Source organism: Schistocerca cancellata, chromosome 3, assembly GCF_023864275.1.
Source record: "Schistocerca cancellata isolate TAMUIC-IGC-003103 chromosome 3, iqSchCanc2.1, whole genome shotgun sequence".
Classification (NCBI taxonomy): domain Eukaryota; kingdom Metazoa; phylum Arthropoda; class Insecta; order Orthoptera; family Acrididae; genus Schistocerca; species Schistocerca cancellata.
In genome coordinates, this window is record NC_064628.1 from 590941422 (window position 1) to 590962334 (window position 20913).

At 41.6% G+C, this 20913-nt stretch overlaps 1 protein-coding gene across 1 annotated transcript in view; it reads left to right on the forward strand.

Moving 5' to 3' along the window:
* Positions 1 to 4948: 4948 nt before the first annotated feature.
* LOC126175455 (SNF-related serine/threonine-protein kinase) overlaps positions 4949 to 20913 on the forward strand; it is a 334265-nt gene continuing 318300 nt past the window's right edge. Inside the window, exon 1 of the mRNA XM_049922258.1 lies at positions 4949 to 5312. The gene's annotated coding sequence lies outside the window, so the exon portion shown is untranslated. The remainder of the gene's footprint in view (positions 5313 to 20913) is intronic.

The window sequence follows — 20913 nt, forward strand, 5'->3', positions numbered from 1 at the left end:
CACAAAGTATTCACGACAACAAGAAAGAAGATTCAGGTGGGTACACAGTGACAAAAAAGGCACAAACTCACACACAAAATAATAAACATTTTCAAAAGACAAGGCATAAAAATAACTTTCAAAACAGACATTGAAGTCCAAAAATACCAAAGGACACAAACATCCAGCAGAAGGCAGGAATACGCCAATTACTACGCAAGACATTTCATGGAAGCTAATATGACAAGCCAGCCAGACATTTGCCATCCTCTGCAAAGAACATATCGTAGCCTGAAAGTATGGGACAAACTACTCAACTAGTGCAGAACCATTAAGAGAAGTTAGTGAAGGGCCAACTACAAGAGAAAACCACCTGTAAATAGTATAAATAAAGCTAGCTTCATAAGAAAACAAACAGGTACACAAAAACAACACAGAAAGGTAATTTCTATTAAGTAATCATGTGACCGTCACAAGCAGCTCGCTGTTCACACTAGTCAGTTACATAGCAGACAAATATGCCAATGAGTGATCACAAATATCATTCTCCTTATGTGTTAAATAGGCTGTTATACTTGTCTGTGTACACACATACAGTAAATAAGTAAAAACAAAATGTTGGCATCATTTAGAGAAACAAGCGACATACTGGACACCAAAAGGGCAGTTGAAATGGGGTGTTACTAAATTATAGTGACTACGCATGAAAAGTGCTTTTTTGACGTTTTCCACATGGGAAAAAACTGCCTGATCTTCAAGAAATTAATTACATGTCATAATTTAGTATTTTATCCACCTTAATCAACTGCAATCGTATAAAATGAAATAATAAGCAACCAGTTGCATAAAAGAAATTTAATTTCATAACTGGTTTGGGGCATTTAGTGCCCTTCTTTAGAAGGTTATGCCTATCCCATTACTTGCGATTGTCAATAATAAAGTGTATAAAACACAATGCCATGGTCCCAAAAAATATATGCAGGAGCAATAAGTAATACAAGAAGTCCGCCGCTCGTGGTCTCGCGGTAGCGTTCTCGCTTCCCGAGCACGGGGTCCTGGGTTCGATTCCCGGCGGGGTCAGGGATTTTCACCTGCCTCGAGATGACTGGGTGTTTGTGTTGTCCTCATCATTTCATCATCATCCAGGAAAGTGGCGCAATTGGACTGAGCAAAGATTGGGTAATTGTACGGGCGCTGATAACCACGCTGTTGAGCGCCCCACACCTCAAACATCATCATCATCATCAAGTAATACAAGTGGGTATACAGTGACATGCAAGGCACAAACTCATACATAAAATAATAAACATTTTCAAAAGGAAAAACTTAAAAATAGCTTTCAAAATAGAAAGGTCAGTCCAAAAGTACCAAAAGACACAAACATCCAGCAGAAAGGATTCAAGTGGGCATATATTTTTTGGGACCTTGACATTGTGCAATGTTCTTGTTGTCTTCGGTCCAAAGACTGGTCTGATGCAGCTCACCATGCTACTCTATCCTATGCAAACCTCTCCATCTCCGAGTAACTACTGCAACATGCATCCTTCTGAATCTGCTTACTATATTCATCTCTTGGTCTCCCTCTACGATTTTTACCCCCCAGCTTCCCTGCAGTACTAAACTTGTGATCCCTTGATGCCTTCAAATGTGTCCTAAGCACCAATCCATTCTTCTAGTCAGGTTGAGTCACAGATTTCTCTTCTTCCCAGTTCTGTTCAGTACTTCCTCATTAGTAATGTGATCTACCCATCTAATCTTCAGCATTCTTCTGTAGCACCACATTTCAAAAGATGATATTCGATTCTTGTGTAAACTGTTTATCGTCCATGTTTCACTTCCGTACATGGCTACACTCCACACAAATACTTCCAGGAAGGGCTTCCTGACACTTAAATCTATACTAGATGTTGACAGGTTTCTCTTCTTCATAAAAGCTTTTCTTGTCATTATCAGCTGACATTTTATATTTTCTCTGCTTCTATATATATATGAAGATGGTATCTGTTCTTTCGGACATGTCCGGCCATTTGACCATCTTCTGTGCAGATGCACACATGTTGCGCGAACTCTTTCGGGAATCAGTAAAGCTGTCAGTAATGAGTGTAATGGGCAAGAGCACTAAGAGTATAGTGCGGGACGATAAGCTGGGAATGTGGCTCTCATGGGAGGCATGCCAGAGATAAGACCCTGCAGTTGCACTATCCTCTGTGTCCTCGGTGGCTCTGATGGATAGTGTGTCTGCCATGTAAGCAGGAGAGCCCGGGTCTGAGTCCCAGTCGGGGCACACATTTTCAACTGTCCCCATTGACGTATATCAACACCTGTATCCAGCTAAGGGTATTCATTTCATTGTATTGATTTAGTTGTAAATACGTCTCTACTTCTATCATCATCAGTTATTTTATTTCCCAAATAGCAAAACTCATCTAGTCTTGTTTCCTAATCTAATTCCGTGAGTGTTACCTCATTTAATTTGACTACATTCCATTATCCTCATTTTGCTTTTGTTGATAGTCATCATACATCCTCTTTTCAAGACACTATCCATTCCATTCAGCTGCTCTTCCAAGTCCTTTGCTGCCTATGACAGAAACACAATGTAATACAAATGTCTAAGTTTCTATTTCTTCTCCCTAGAATATAATTCCTACTCCAGATTCTTCTCTTGTTTCCTTTACTACTTGCTCAATATATAGATGGAATGACAACGCGGTAAGGCAACAACCCTGTATCACTCTCTTCCCAACCACTGTTTCCCTTTCATACCCCTTGACTCTTACAACTGCCATCAAGTTTCTATACAAATTGTAAATAGCCTTTCGCTCCCTGTATTTTACCCCTGCCACCTTCAGAATTTGAAAGAGAGTATTCCAGTTAACATTGCCAAAACCTTGCTCTAACTCTACAAATGCTATAAAGGTAGGTTTGCATTTCCATAATCTAACTTCTATGAGAAGTTGTAGGGTGAGTATTGCCTCGTCTGTTCCTGCATATCTTCTGAATCGAAACTTATCTTCCCTGAGGTCGTTTCCTACCAGTTTCTCCATTCTTCTGTAAAGGATTTGTGTTAGTATTTTGCAACTGTGAGATATTAAACTGATAGTACGGTAATTTTCACACCTGTCAGCACCTGCTTTCTTTGGAATTGGAATTATTATGTTCTTCTTGAAGTCTGAGGGTATTTCGCCTGTCTCATTCATCTTGTTCATCAGATGGAAGAGTTTAGTCAGGGCTGGCTCTCCCAAGGCTATCAGTAGTTCCAACGGAACGTTGTCTACTCCCAGGTCTTATTCCAACAATTTATGGTGGTGTGAACTGGAAAGATCACATAACTTTAATCGTAAGTAATGCAGATGATAGACTTCATTGATTTAGTTCGATACTGTGGAAGGTAGTCAATATATATATGAGGTATCTTCCGTTTAACAATAACTGCATTACATAAGATCTTTGCATAATTACTCTATTACTCAAAGTGTGTGTATATTTGTTTCGTCTCCTATCCCGGAGATCATTTACAACAAATGTCTCAGGAAGAAGCCTCATTCTGATGTTCTTCATTGATTTGATTCCTCGTTGTACTTGATATTTCAAATGCCTTTTGAAAGCCTGAAAATGCAAAGCATGGTTGAATATATACAGGGTTATTACAAATGATTGAAGCGATTTCACAGCTCTACAATAACTTTATTATTTGAGATATTTTCACAATGCTTTGCACACACATACAAAAACTCAAAAAGTTTTTTTAGGCATTCACAAATGTTCGATATGTGCCCCTTTAGTGATTCGGCAGACATCAAGCCGATAATCAAGTTCCTCCCACACTCGGCGCAGCATGTCCCCATCAATGAGTTGGAAAGCATCGTTGATGCGAGCTCGCAGTTCTGGCACGTTTCTTGGTAGAGGAGGTTTAAACACTGAATCTTTCACATAACCCCACAGAAAGAAATCGCATGGGGTTAAGTCGGGAGAGAGTGGAGGCCATGACATGAATTGCTGATCATGATCTCCACCACGACCGATCCATCGGTTTTCCAATCTCCTGTTTAAGAAATGCCGAACATCATGATGGAAGTGCGGTGGAGCACCATCCTGTTGAAAGATGAAGTCGGCGCTGTCGGTCTCCAGTTGTGGCATGAGCCAATTTTCCAGCATGTCCAGATACACGTGTTCAACCGTTTCTTCGCTCACTGCAGGCCGACCCGTTGATTTTCCCTTACAGGGGCATCAAGAAGCTTTACACTGCACATACAATCGCCGAATGGAGTTAGCAGTTGGTGGATCTTTGTTGAACTTCGTCCTGAAGTGTCGTTGCACTGTTATGACTGACTGATGTGAGTGCATTTCAAGCACGACATACACTTTCTTGGCTCCTGTCGCCAATTTGTCTCACTGCGCTCTCGAGCGTTCTGGCGGCAGAAACCTGAAGTGCGGCTTCAGCCGAACAAAACTTTATGAGTTTTTCTACGTATCTGTAGTGTGTCGTGACCATATGTCAATGAATGGAGCTACAGTGAATTTATGAAATCGCTTCAGTCATTTGTAATAGCCCTGTACAAATACTGCAGATGTGTAGACAGTGAATAAATTGTCTTGCACAAGTGGCACAAGGAATTGTAAAGTGATTAATACAAAAAAGCGAAACAAAAAATGTAGGTTGCACCAACAAGTAACAAGACCTTTTGGCATATGGATTGTCGACTCACTCAGTTACATGATTTGTTTCATACACAGTTTTCTCTGTATTGGTTAGCGATCACTGTCAAGGACTCGCAGAAGGACGCTGTAACACAAAACCCCATGGTTTTGTCGCAGGGAGTCTGTTGCGATTTTGTATAGCGATAGCCAGTTGCGTGACTTTCGATAGCTCGCAATACAACGTCTGTGGATTGTAATTATCTTTGGCGGGCGGTTGCTACCGCTAGTAACACTTTTGGTCAGCAGATGGCGTTCGTGACGTAGGAAGTTGTCATATCAATAAACTCGGTGCTTCATTTAGCATCGTAAGTTACTTGTAGCTGACAAGAAGTGTCATAAGTTGTGTACGTGCGGTGAATTTGTTGTTTCTATGTGTATGTGCATATGTGTGTGAACAACAAATTTTTAGTGCGATTTTAGAGAAATACATGGTCAGAAATTTGTGACGGCAAATCCTAGACTTTTATGGAATGCTTTGATCAGTGAAATGGATTTCATGTGCGTGGGAGAGTATACAAGCAACTTGTTTATGAGCACCGCACTGTTTTAGGTGTAACAGAATGCTTCTGAACATCGAGCAACGGAGGATATTAAACTGAACGCTACGTTAAATAAAAGGTTGCAGCAAACAGGTAATTCTACATTAATATGGCCACCAATTTAAAATATAGCCTATCTTCGGTACAGCATTTGAAAAAAATTATCCCAAATTCGTTAGATGCCGATTATATTTCATAATTGTGTTTATTTTTTTCTGTTGTAAGTAGTCTGCTTATCGTTGCCACTTCGTTCGTGGTAGGTGTGAACTACAAATTATAAAATAACGTAGCATAGTTAGTTTTGTTCTGGTCTTTATTTTTTTTAATCTTATAATGTGTTTCACTTTTGGGGATGTAACTGTCGTAGATGAGGGTCATGCATAGTTAAAATTCTGCACTTCACTAATATTAACAAATCGTGGTTTTAGTTTTGGACATGGTTTGTATATGGGAAAGAGTAGTGAAGCGGAAATTATTGTTACTGTACAAGGTACATGCAGATGTGACGTTAATCTGTTTTTTAGTGTAAGTAGGGGTATTGAACTGACACTCTTTCTGTTTTTAATGAACTACTGTCCGAAAGAAACCAGTGATTTGGACACTGCAAAGAACCGAAGGAAAGAAAAATTATATGCTTGCACCTAATTTCGTCTTGGAAATATTTTTTAAGTGATACGTGGGTGTATTCTTATATAGGTTTTCACTTTCCACACTGACCTCGCTTCTGAACATTCGGCACTATATGTGGAATATAGAATGTGACGTTTCTTTTTTGCTCATAATGGTGTATTGACTATGGGATGCTAGATTGTCGGCTTCACTGTACTAGAACTGAACTGAAATGTCGGTTTGTGTACTGTGTTGATGCCATACAGTGAATTGAAGTAGTTGAAGGTTTATCTGTCGAAGCTACACACACATTCCATTCACACTCACTTTTTCCATTATTTCACATATGTATATATATGTAAAGCGTTTCCTGCATGATGGGCAGCTTTATTTCTTTATAGTGTACCTTACAGTTACAGTTCTATGTACTATTCTACACGATAAAAGTTTTTGATTAGTAGTTTCAGCGGTAGCACTGCAATCTATAAATGAATTCCATAAGGACATATTTCTCCATAGAGATTTTGTGGACCACGCCCACTTGGAATATGCTGCTATGTTCCGACTGTACAATTTTTCGCCTTGTTGCTTATTTGGAGTTGGAGTGCGTAAGCTATTGTGGTTTCTTTAACATTAGTTATTTCTGATGTTCTCCGATATGCATGTCTGTTTTCGCATCTTAATCTGTCCCCTCCATTTCCGTTAGCAGTTCTTAGTCAATTTCACATTCCCTTGTCTGTCAGTATATTCCCATCGTTTGCAGAAATATACAGATCGTGTAATCAGCCTTATTCCAAAAGTGCTGTTTGTTAATTTCTCTACAGTCAAGTTTCTACTGTGAACTTCAACGAGACGTGGCTTTTTAGTTATTCCTGTCTTTGCTATACCTTTCGTGCCACATTGGCTTTTAGTTCCATCTAGTAATTTTTTGTTACATTTAAGGTCCTGTCGTCAGTGAAGCACAGCAGAAAATGCTGTGTTTGAACACAACATTGTAACTCTACCTGTTTGGGCTGTGAGTTTCAGCTAAAGCTTTTAGTCAGGTAGGTTAGTGATGTATTTGCGGGAACATAGCGTGATAGATATTCTTCCCACTTCTTTAGTTTACTGCTTACTGAAAAGAAAAAAGGACCCGGAATAGAGTGGTCATCAAAATGTTCGTTTGGTGCTTGTTTATTTCATGTATTCTATTTTGTCGTTGTTTTACGACCCTCGAACACAAGGTCAAAATCGTTGAGTAAGAGTATGCCCTGAAGTCAGGGTTGAGTGAAAGCATTTCGAAACAGTTTTCTGATGGTCAGAGTACTAAATATTGAAGGTAATATTAATACTGAAACACGAAATGCACAAAAGATGTCATTATGTCGGTTTAGCGTAAAGAATGGAAGGAGTGACTGAGCCCTTAAAGAAAGCGAAATATGGTACAAAATTTGAAGTACGTATTGTTCCTCATCGAATTGTTCGCCATCAATGTTTATAGCAATTGCCTATGTTTACTAGTAATAACTTCGATGCTTCCGGGATCCATCTCGAAAGTGACCTGGAAGACTGCTTGAAGCGTCACTGCAACGCGACTATGCACGACCGCACACCGCTAGTTCAACTATCTAGGAAGATTGTTGGGAGGTCGGTCATTCCATATCCCATACGTTCACGACATTACACTTACATTAAAACACCGGCAGACATCTATTGTACAACGTGTCTCAGAAATTATTTTATAACGAAGATCTTTTTTTTCTTTCCAAATTTGACGTGAAAGCATATAGAAACGCTGGAACATACTGTATAACAACCGCGGTCATTTTGACCGCTGTATTGGAATTACTATTTTCTTTCTCTTTACTATCGTTTCAGCTATGTATTCCTAAGTTTAGAAAACATTAACTATGGGCTCCTACAGTACATTGTGGCACATTGTATGATTTTCGCAAATTTAATATTTTCCCATTTATTACAAACATGTATTTTCTTTATAAAGAAACGATGTTATCTAATAGACACGGTTTTTATTTCAAGTTCTTTTAGTATTGGTGACGTAGTTAGTAGGTACTCAGTATCATAAATACATTAATCTAATATTTTATTTAGTGCCGTTGAGGTCAGAAACATGTTTGCCAAATCCACGTACCACAACATATTTGTAAAACGCTGCTTTCAATTTTCTTCAATTAACATTGCCTCCACATTTTATTTCCTTCTACAGACTCTCCAAATTCCGGTTCTGTTTCTACTAATTTAAGTTTCGAGTCTAAATATGGACTGTGCGGCTGATCCCGGCGGAGGTTCGAGTCCTCCCTCGGCCATGGGTGTGTGTGTGTTTGTCCTTAGGATAATTTAGGTTAAATAGTGTGTAAGCTTAGGGACTGATGACCTTAGCAGTTAAGTCCCATAAGATTTCACACACATTTGAACATTTTTGAGCCTAAATACCCCATACGAAGCTCCTTCAGGGTGTAATTTCGGCGAGTATCTTCTTCCCTGTCACTTTCTTGAAAATGTTCTAGGGATGGGTAGATGCCAAGTCAGAAACATTATGAAATATATGAGCCGGCCATCAACGTGTGCCGGGTTGAACAGTATATTTTCGTGCCATTTGATCCACCACGTGAGTGCCATATTTTTTAGAAGTCAGTTGTTTCCGGAATTAATTACTTTTGAATACATCATGGGAGCAGACAGTGATCAATGTTATTACTAATAGTTACTATTAAAATCAGTCTTGATCACAATTTATTTATTCTGGTAACCGTTATCGACTACGCCTATGGTCATCTTCAGACCAAAATGCTGTATGATCAGGAGCTTGATTCTGGTGGTAAATCACTACTCAAGTGACATTGAACGCGGAATGGTAGTTGGAGCTAGACGCATGGGACATTCCATTTCGGAACTCGTGTAGGAATTCAGTATTCCGAGGTCCACAGAATGTGCCGAGAATACCAAATTTCGGACGTTACCTCTCACCACCGATAATGCAGTGGCCGGCGGCCTTCACTAACAATCCAGAGCAACGGCGCTTTCCTAGAATTTTCAATACAAAACAGAAAGCAGCGCTACATGAAATAACCACAGAAATTAATGTCGGGCGTGCGACGAACGTTATCTGTAGGACAGCGCGACAAAATTTGGCAGCAGACAACCGACGCGAATGCCTTTGCTAACAGCACGGCATCGCCTGCAGCGCATCTCCTGGGCTCGTGACCATATCTGCTGGACCCTAGACGACTGGAAAACCATGACCTGTTCCGATGAGTTCGTATTTCAGTTGGTAGGAGCTGATGATTGTGTTAGAGTTTGGCGCAAACTCCACGAAGACATTGACCTAGGTTGTCAGCAACTGTGCAAGCTGGTGGTGACTCCATAACGGTACGGGCTGTGTTTACATGGATTGGACTGGGTCCTCTGGATGTTCGGCTACTGAGAGATTGTTTGCAGCCATTGATGAGCGTCATGTTTCCAAACAATGATGGAACTTTTGTGTGTGACGATGTGCCATGTCACCGGGCCACAGTTTTTCACGATTGGACGAGTCGAGCGGATGATTTAGCCACGCAGGTCGCCCCGCAACGAGTACCATCGAACAATTATGGGACATAATCGAGAGGTCAGTTCGTGCACAAAATCCTGCACTGACAACACTTTCGCAGTCATAGACGGCTAGAAATGCTGCGTGTCTTAATATTTCTGCAAGGGCTTCCAACGACTTGAGTCCATGCCACGTCGACTTGCTCCACTACGGCGGGCAAAAGGAGGTCCGGCAAGACATCAGGAGGTATCCCATGACTTCTGTGACCTTATTGTATTTCACCTATTCTACCTACCACGTTATTCGCTCAGTATAATCATTCGTCCCACATTTAGCGTTCAGAGTAAGAAACAAATTTACTCGTCTATTTTTATGTTGATGCACGTATGTGATAGAAACTTACACGCACTGTGCATTGTTGCATTAAACAGTTTTGCTCTTAGCTAGTTCCTTAATGGTGAGCCAAGGCTGCTTTCGCCTATAGCACATATACTTTGGAAAACTATGTTGTAGTGGTCACCGTTTTGATGATTCTTCTTCGACGTAATGATAAACACTGAAAAATAGCTGTTGGTCTCTTGTAAACCAAGTACTGTTCATCAGTGGATGTCTCCATATCCATCTGTATTCCACTGAGAACAGTGTTCAGAATCGCTTCTTGTAATGTGATCAAACGACACAATCACGTTAGTAAAAAGAAATACTATGAACGAGTTGTTTGAAATAAGAATAATCGATAAATTTCCGCGAAGAGACGAGAGACAGAACATGAAACCGATCGTAAATGAGAATTGATATGTCCTCTAGAAAAACAAAAGAAAAACAAATAACTCCGATTGGACAAGGATGGGGAAATGAATCGGCCGTAACCTATTCCAAAATTCGACGGAAGAGATTTCGGAAACACGGAAAACTGAACTCATCATGACTGAAGATTTAACCATACTTCTTTCGTACACGAGTACGATACGGTGTCTTTAACAACTATTCCACCTCGCTTGGTTGTAGGAAGTATGAAACGCCCATGCAGGTGGTGCGGTGGTGTACTCTGAGAGACCGTGTTCTCATAGATACACCAGTACGAGAGAGTTAGATCAGGTATACACGCTTCAGTCAAAAGATATGTTCATACCCCGAAAATGAGCAATTTATGCGCAATGGTATCCTAGTCGCTTCGAAAACACAGGGTCTCTGTTGCTGGGACCGTTCTGCAGAACTCACGTTCTTCTGTGGGCATGTGGTCGACTTCTCCATTTGTAAGAAATCGATGCGAGAGAGTTTCCCTCTTGTAAACACGGACACGTTCCCCTTACTAATATCGCAGTGAAGAGAAAATGTAGCTGACCTCTCGACAGACCAAAAGTGAATAGCTCCAGGGAGTGCACACTGCTGGGAAGCATCGTTTTGAAATCTGGCGTATCGTTTCAGCCTTACCGTCACAGAAATATCCTCTTTTCGATTGTTTCCTAATTGCACAATAGCTGTTGTGTGTAGAACAGATTTGTCGCACATAGCCACAACACAGGTAAGAGCGACCGATCGGAGATACTACTGGTTCATTAATACACTAAGCAATTACCCTTTTTTGGTTGAGCCTATAGCTTCACCATTGGTGCGACGTGTACCAAACCGATTCTGGCACGGACGGAAGCCAGTGTTTAAAATATGGAATAATGACAGACGTTGTGTGGTTTGATGAATCCGTGCTAATGAGTCATAAGTGCAGTAAGGGGTGCAGGGAATTCCTGGTGAGCAGTATCTGTCGGTCTATCAGGGATCCACCTTGTAACTCGGAGATGGTTGCATTTTAGGTCGATTTCCTTTCTCATTTACACTGCAAAAAGGTTCATATACATTGTTAACCATCCGCTCCATCACAGACCGTTTCGGAGATGGTAGTATACACCACACTGACGGAACACCTGTACGTATTGCGTATCTTTTGGCCAAATGGTTTGATCTCGTGTCAGCGATGACCTGCTCTGGTCAGCACCATAATTTAAAAGCAAGCGAAGTTTTGATTGAGAATGGCAGGCGCCGGTCTTCAGATTTTTCGGAAGAGACCCAACAAAGAGCAGTTCACCCATGGAGAAGCTCATTTTTAGGGCCGTCGTTCGAACCACTGTCGTAATTTTTATCGGTCTGGAGTCTTCGCCAAATTGGGTGCTCGGGGGGATGGTGAAGATTTAAAGAAACAGTACCCGTTTTGTCACGGATTTGTATTGTCAGCGTGAGACATCCCAAATTTGCTGAATAACAAGAAACGTACTAATTACCCAAACACAAATCACGCGTAATAACTACGAAAGTTGAATATGAATTAGAACATAGGGCTACGAAAGTCCTTCAGGTACAGCATGTGCTGTTAGTTGCATCGTGTGCACTGTCTTGTGAAATATAGATGTAGAAGTCATTCGCAGGAAACCTTTATAGGTTAAGACAACCAATTTATAAGAGTGGAGATTATAAAAATGATTGGAGGGTAAACCAACGTAACATTAAACGCCTCCGTATGACGTAATTCTATGCATCAGATTGGAAAATAAATGAGTTGGGTGCCAGAAACACTTGCTGGTGTGTACGAACAGTCGGTAGTGATCAGATGCTGTAACCATTATTTGGTGAACAATATTTTCGATATTAGGATATATGAAGTTGATAGTTATTAATTCACACTGCAGTACACGTTGCATAATTCACACTGGAAAAATTTCAATAACCGTTTAGTAATGTACGCTCCCAAACATCTTTGCATCTTCTTTGTGGCTGGGCCTAACAAATCAGTCGGCTAGTATTTGGAGTTGAGTCAGATATTCATTCCTCTGTCTTCTCGATATCCTTTTTCGATAAAACATCGACCTATAGCTACATGTGTACTCACCAAATCGGAGCACACATTTTGCACTACTAATACTGTTCCATACAACAATACACAATGGTTCAAATGGCTCTGAGCGCTATGGGATTTAACATCTGAGGTCATCAGTCCCCTAGAACTTAGAACTACTTAAACCTAACTAACCTAAGGACATCACACACATCCATGCCCGAGGCAGGATTCGAACCTCCGATCATAGCGGTCGCGCGGTTCCAGACAAGCGCCTAGAACCGCGCGGCCACCTCGACCGGCAATGCACGATGCGAGTAAATTTCTACTGTGTAAGTGCATTAAGGTAAAAATAGACGATTAAATTTGTTTCTTATTCTGAACCCTAAATGTGACTTTTGATTACATTGAGAGAATAAAGTAATTGGTGGAATAGTTGAAATATGCCACGTTTCCAAAATAAGTGTGAAATGGGTATTGGAACACCTCTACCCACACAATATAGCTAACTATTAATATAACTATAATTAGGTACGTGTTGCTGTAGTATGACAACTACGGCAGACGGCCTACTCTGTCTCCGCTTACGTGTTTAAAATTTTGATACCATGTAACGTTACTCTCGGAACTTGTTTTCACAACAGATTGTATTCTTAATCCTAATTGTAGGTTTGCACTGCGGATTGTTACTTCTGAAACTGTCTTGTGAAACCGAAGCTGGGCGCCTCAACCATCTTCTCTGCGGTTCTTTGAGACAAATCTTTCGCTGAAGCTGCACTTTTACCAATGAATGACGCCATAGCAATGTGTGTTTTATCATCATCCTGCCCTTTTGTGAATATTGTATCAATACGAGAACATCCTTTCATATTGATACGTTCACAGCCCATTAGGTGTGATAAATTATCAATAAAACGTACTTTCTGTTCACTATAGGACGTAGGATCCTACTTCATTCAACAGTACACAAAAAGATACGTTGTCGGCATCCTTCTTTATAATTACAAATTTATCCAATTTTGCCCTTGTTGTCGATTGTTGAAGTAGAAGCTGGCATAACTAAAATTGGAAGATGAACTCTTGGAATTTTGAGAGTTAATCCTGACCGTATCTAGTAAAGAACTATGGTACTCAAACCAACCTTAGGATCGACGAAAGCTTTACCTTAACGCTCCCTGTATACTCAATGCTATCTTGGAATCCTACATATAGTCCAGTCATATAGGAGATATATCGTGCAAAAGATGGGATAGAAGACATTTTTTTTAATTTTTTTTACTCGTACATCTTGTTGAAAAGAGGAATTTATCTTGGCTAAAATTCTTGTAGTAAAAACTCTGAAGAGTTTGGATATATTCAGTTTTTTTTTCTTCAAAACATCTCAGATTCTTGTGCTACTAGTGATTTGATGTCTATTTCCTTTTTCAAAGAGAACAAAATTCTCTAAAAATTTGATTACTACAACTTTGTACTGCACCCAGTATCAAGGGCTATACACTTCGTCAAAAAAGATAAATTTTTCAAATTTTCTGTAAATTGGAAAATACGAGCACTTTGATTTCGATTTCTGTTTACAAAGTAGAAATACATAATATATTATGTATTTGAATTGAAAATCTCACTTTGTCAGTACTCAGTTACTCCGTATGCGATTGGGTGATTCCGGGTATCCATCAAATAGTTCAAATGGCTCTGAGCACTATGGGACTTAACAGCGGAGGTCATCAGTCCCCTAGAACTGCTTAAACCTAACTAACCTAAGGACGTCGCACACATCCATGCCCGAGGCAGGATTCGAACCTGCGACCGTAGCCGTCGCGCGGTCCCAGACTGAAGCGCCTAGAACCGCTGGGCCTCTGGTATCCATCTAGTCGAGACTCAAGCATAACTATAGAACTACTTCATTTACTCTTTGTGCGTGTAAATCAGTGACAGAAAATCGAACTATTTGTAGCTGAAATAGAAAAACGGAAATTATAGCTAATTATACTTCTGTAAAGAAACTATGCAATACAAATTAAACATCAGTATATTTTTTGTAATTATCCAACTAAAGCTTCAACCGCTGTTTGCTAAATAACTATTTCTACACACTTCTTCTTACAACTGATCATTGACGTCATTCAACTGTAAAACGTGCAGAACGTGTACATAATTTGCGTTACAGTCCACAAAAAAGCTTCACCAATATGATCTGACTGTGTAGTTGATACTGAATGTAATGTCAGCGATACTATATACCAGGGTTGGAACTTAAATAATGGCAACCATTTATTCACAACCGATACAAAGAAGTTACATGTTTGCACCTGTTACTGTCCTTCAAAGTAGTCACCAGCGTTGCGTAGAACCCGTTGCCAGCGATGTGGAAGGCGTAGTATACCGTTAGCAGAGCCTGTTGTTCTGTTGATGGTGCGAATGGAGCGGTCTATTGCCTGTCGAATCGCTGCGACAGTTCTGAAGCGAATGCCACGAAGTGGTTCCTTTCATCTTCGGAATCAAATCAAAGTACTTCTCGCTCCCATTGACCGAACAGAGCAGCCACAGCTTGCGCTGTATGCGCCCGCGCATTGTCGTGCAAAATGATGGGTGGGTTGCGCAGAAAGTGTCGCCGCGTCTTTCGCATAGCGGGTCGCAGGTGATGCTCCAGAAACGAATAGTAATACTGTGCATTGACGGTCTGCCGTGGAGGAACGTAATACGTTAGGATAACACTGTCACAGTCGTACACGAAATCACCATAACTTTAGACCGCCCCATTCGCGCCATCAGCAGAACAGGCTCTGCTAATGGTATACTACGCCTTCCACATCGCTAGCAACAGGTTCTACACAACGCTGGTGACTACTTTGAATGACAGTAACAGGTGCAAACATGTCACTCTTTTGTATCGGTTGTGAATAAATAGTTGGCACTACTTAAGTTCCAACCCTCGTTTACTGGTCGTTCCGCAAAGTTAGTTGTTCAATTCCATTGTGTAACATAAGATGTATTTCTACTATATAAACAGGAACTGAAATAAAAGTGCTCAAAAACTTGCTATTTTGCCTTTTTGCGCAAAGTTTGAAAAACTGTTAATTTTGGCGATCTATAGCGCCTTTGGTATTAGGTACAGGAAAATTGTAGTAATTAAATTTCTAAAAAAGGTTGTGTTCTTTTAAAAAGGAAATAAATGTCAAAGTACTATGATTACAAAAACAGATTTTTGAAAAAAAAACTCAAATTTTCAGTTTTTTGACTACAGATAGTTTAGCCAACATAATTTTTGTTACCAAAACATGGTTTTCCAGTCTTCCCCAACATATGAACAAGCTAAAATAATAAAATCTTATACCCCGCCTTTTGCTATGGATAGGCTTTTAATCCTACAATTTGACTGGACTGATGGACTTGGTAGTCCACCGTTTCTGTTTCCTTCCTTAGTCTAGCGAATTACATTACGAAAGAATGAACGGTAGACTTCCATTAATTTATTTTGAAGCTAGAATCACAAATAGAGATATGTTCTCACCCGATCGTCGTTAAGTATAACCTAAACATGGTATTAGCCAAAACTATAGATTCTCCATAAATTTCCACGCTGTTCGTCCAGCACACCAGATGCCCTGTTTTCGCATTACGTTGTTTAGGCACCAAAACTACAGTGCCTGATTTTGCGGTACTCGCTCTATAGAATTTCTGCCCTGGTGTGCAAAATTTAAAAACGAAAGTAACTGTCGCATGATGTGTCAATGCAAAGTAGAATATTTTGATAACACTTGGATCATACATAGAAGAAACCCCTGCATTGTGATACACAACTGAAAGGAGTACGCAATGAGACGAATAGAAATGACACTTTTATCAAAGACAAAAATAACAGTGAAATCAACGCTTATTATGATCGCCACCTGGACATTACAAAAGGCACGACATGGCTCTGATAGGATGTATGACGACCATGGACAGCAATGCATGCTTTGCAAGTTTGGTAACGGGTTCTTGTGGTGGGGCGCAGTTCGGTGCGGTCGCGCATTATCATACATGAAAATGAAGACAGGGCTGAATGTCCCTCTGAAAAGCCGCACATTGGAGAGGAATACAGGTTAACAACAACGTTTACAGGTGACTGTACCGTGTTTCAAAAGGCTTGGAGATCAGTACGTAAATGCAACACCTAGGCCACCAAAACTATAATGTTCTCCAAATTTCCTGAGTGCATGACATATTCCCACCTCTCGCCATATGAGGTTACGTCCAGAATTCGACTGAATTTGTTCTCAACTGAGAAGAGCACGCGACCCGACGCCTCGTTGGTCGAGTAGTATTGGTCTTGGCTTGGCACCATCGCAATTGTGCCGCCGATGTGAGAGTGTCAAAGGAACACAACGTACTGGTCGTCCGGCAGAAAGACCACTCCTGTGCAGTCGTCGTAACACTGTGGAGCGTGAAATTGCGTGCCTTGCTGTGATGCTAAATGTGTTTGCGATTGCACCCGCTGCCTGACGCGAGCCCCTTCTTGCCTGTTGCACAGTTTGGCCGTCATATGCAGCGTAATTAACCGTGGTTGGTCACCTCTCCCCCAAGCAGCGGTGCCTGTGATTCGGAACGCTTCCCGTGCACATGAAACAATACCGTACTCCTCTTCTGATACGCCAGTGTCCTCAACTATTTCATTAAAGTTCAATCGATGGTCTCAGAGTACCGTATTGGAAACTACTTTCGTTTGTGTTTGGTACTACCACTTGGAGCATCTCCAAGAGAAGTACTGACACGTTATAATTCCAGCCACAAATTTCTTGACCATTCAGAATCAAGGAGTAGAGCGATTATAAGTTTCTACCGACTTAGGACGAAACTCCATTTGACAGTAAACGTTCAAAACCAAGGAATTCTATGTCGGCGTGGTACTCCAGTTTATCCGCAAGAGTACGACTTAAATAAGCTGTATAACGAAGACAGTATGGAAGGTAAAGATGATTCTTGGTTTTTACTGTGTACCACGTACTAACATCAAAGAAACACAGATTAACTGATATCAACGCCACACTGGCAAGCCGGAAATATACTCGTTTCTTTCATAAATGTGGTGATGGCTACAGAAAAAACTGCAGAAAGATCAGTTTCTGTGGAGATGGCGGATTTTCAGTGAGCGGTCAGGACGAGAGTGCTCCGTGCCTACTAATAAGAGTAGCAAACCGTGGAGCACCATTGTGAGGCACTTCATGCACCTCTCACTGTTCAGTTATTGGTGGAACCATTTCTGGAAATTGATATCAGACGGCTGCGGCATCTACCGCGTCGCATAGTTTCCAATTACTAGCAAGCGTGTTGGTGCCAGTCATCGGTTGGTAACGCTCTGCAGAACTACCGTAATTTACAGAGTGGGGCAAATAAAAGTGGCCCAGAGAACAGAGTTCCAGGGTACAAATGAACACAGCAGAGGGAAGGAAATAAAGTACTAACCTGACTGAAAGTGACCACCTTTCATCTCTTGGCAGTTTTGGTCCCTGGTCAAGAAATTACTGAAGGCCGATAGAATCTGGACAGCTGAAATTGCTGCAGTTCTTTAAAGACTATGAGGGTTATTGCGATACACCTTATACTTTTGAGGGCTCCCCATACAAAGTAATCGCACATTGACAGATGGGGTCACCTGGGTGGCCAGAAGGAGCCGCGACCAGACTGACCGCTGCTAACAATTGTCAGATGTGAAGATTGTGTAAATGTGTTCCAACGTTCGACCGGCTGTATGGGCAATTGCTCTATCATGTTGCAAGTAATTGTAGTCTTTTCCTTCTCCGTTAATGCTACCACAAGTTTACGCCCAATCTTATCCACTTGTCCAGGCCACTTTTATTTGCCCCACCCTGTACTTACTAGCGCTAGCGACATTAATAGATGCACCAAGAGTAGTAAAACTTGACTAGTTGTCGTAAATCAGAAAAATAACGATAATTCATAGAACTTACGGCTGTTCGAAGTATGCCAACTGGATGTTCTTTTTGGTGCAGCACAAGAATGCCAATATGAAGTTTCAACTGCCTGGGCATCATTGAACTCTATTCAAAGTAAATTTCATCTCTCCCTGTTAAGTTGCTCCCAGAACGCAAGCTTTGGCGGCATGCGAGCAGCAAAACGCTTCCTAAAGAACATACCAAACATCCTCCACGTAGTACGTAGGTTGGAAGGGCACGCTGAAATGTTTACAGTAGAAGGCGTACACTCGCAAGATCACTTCTATAGAGCGAACATTCCTGTCTCATGAGATGATCACTTAACTTCAAAATAAAGGACCACTAGGTATAGGAGCCCCCCCCCCCCCCCCCCAATGAACCATGGACCTTGCCGTTGGTGGGGAGGCTTGCATGCCTCAGCGATACAGATAGCCGTACCGTACGTACAACCACAACGGAGGGGTATCTGTTGAGAGGCCAGACAAACGTGTGGTTCCTGAAGAGGGGCATCAGCCTTATCAGTAGTTGCAGGGGCAACAGTCTGGATGATTGACTGACCTGGCCTTGTAACACTAACCAAAACGGCCTTGCTGTGCTGGTACTGCGAACGGCTGAAAGCAAGGGGAAACTACAGCCATAACTTTTCCCGAGGGCATACAGCTTTACTGTGTGGTTCAATGATGATGGCGTCCTCTTGGGTAAAATATTCCGGAGGTAAAATAGTCCTCCATTCGGATCTCCGGGCGGGGACTACTCAAGAGGATGTCGTTATCAGGAGAAAGAAAACTGACGTTCTAGGGATCAGAGTGTGGAATGTCAGATCCCTTAATCGGGCAGGTAGGCTAGAATATTTTAAAAGGGAAATGAATCAAACTAGTCTCAGGGCTGAAGACCACAACAACAACAGGTATAGGAGGTGGGCCGGCCGGTGTGGCCGTGCGGCTCTAAGCGCGTCAGTTTGGAACCGCGTGACCGCTACGGTCGCAGGTTCGAATCCTGCCTCGGGCATGGATGTGTGTGATGTCCTTAGGTTAGTTAGGTTTAAGTAGTTCTAAGTTCTAGGGGACTGATGACCTCAGTAGTTAAGTCCCATAGTGCGCAGAGCCATTTGATTTTATAGGTGGTGGACAAAAACATGGCAAACCAAAAACAATGCAGTACCGCCCCTAATATGGCGTAGGACACCCTTTGGCATTCAAAACAATTTCCATTCTTCTCGGAATGGGTAAATACATATCCTGAATAGTTTTCAAAGGCATCTTCTTCTATTCTTCCTGCAAAATAGTGGCAAGTTTATGTAACGATGATGGAAGTAGATAGCGATTGCGCATCCTTCTCTCCAAAGTTGATCACAAAGCCTCAATATTATTGAGATCTCCTGACTTTGGTAGCCAGGGGAGATATGGCAGTTTATTTTCATGCTCACAAAACAAGTCGTGGTCGATGTGAACTGGATAAATAGGGGCCCTGTCGTCTTCGAACACAGCCTCACCATTGGGGGGTCAAAAACTGTACCGCGGGATGGATCTGATCAGCAGAAATGATCACGTAATCCTTGGCGGAAATGCGACGTTGTTGCATAACTATGAGGCCCATGGAATACAACGATATAATTGCCCAAAATCATTGCCGAACAATGGCATATTTCACTCTTGGAACGTAAACTCGGCCAGAAGTTGGAAACAGTGCGCAACAAGACTCGTCCAATGAAATCATGCTCTTCTATTGCACCATAGTCCAAGTTTTATGGCTTCGACACCATGTTTCTGTGTTACAGTAATTTGCACAACTGATATGTTGTTTTGGAATTCCAGTTCCCGGCTTACGAAGCTCCTTTCGTGTTGCTTCGATGCTGACAGAGTTCACGAGTGCAACATTGAGTTCTCCAGTGACGTTTACAGCTGTCGTACTTGTTATTTTTCGTCACAGTCCTCTGCAATTGCCGTGTGTCACAAACACTCAACACAAACTTACTTCCGCGTTGTGACTTAGCGGATAATATTTTTCCGTCTTCCCTACGTGCACTATAAATCTTTCGATTTGATGCCTCTTTAAACACAAAACACTTCGGCTCCCTTGGTTACGGAAGCACTCACAATGCGAGCACTAAATAACAACTTGCCTACTTTCGAATTCACTTGGCTCCACCATAAGTGCACTCGCAGCTACACAGCACACTGTTCTGACCACGACTGACACTTGCAACGTATTGAGGACATTGCGCAAGTGCAGTTTGAATGTAGGTTGTGAAGAGGATGCATAAAAGCGGCTGGGAATGGATCCGATCAGTAGGGGCGGAAAAGTTTCACACAAGGTGGTACGGCTGATTTTGTCACTGTCATTTAGTTGTTGCAACACAACCATTGCGTGTCAGTGTTTAAAAGTTCAAGTCCGCTTACTCTGGTGCAGGTTAACAGAGAAGCGGCTGCATATTTTCGTACGCGAGCGTGGAGTGTTCCTTATCAGTGCGTACCTCACCGTCCCGATGGTATCTGCAGTTCGTACAGTTTGCACATAACTAGGAGGTTTCCGCTTCGAAGCGGATTTTTTTTTTGTTTTTTTTGTAGAGTTCCTAAACCACTAGTTTTCCCATTGCGGCTAGGAATGCAACCGTGGCGAACATTGTTTAAAACTGTTTACATTACAGCAGTTTAAAAGCTCTTGCTCTCCATGTTAGAAGTACACGCATTCAAGCACGTAGTCATAGATACATCCAAACGCACACGTACGTGGCCTCGCCGATACTGGCGTGTGCGTTCGGGTGTCTGTGTGTCTGTGTGATTGTGTGCGTGA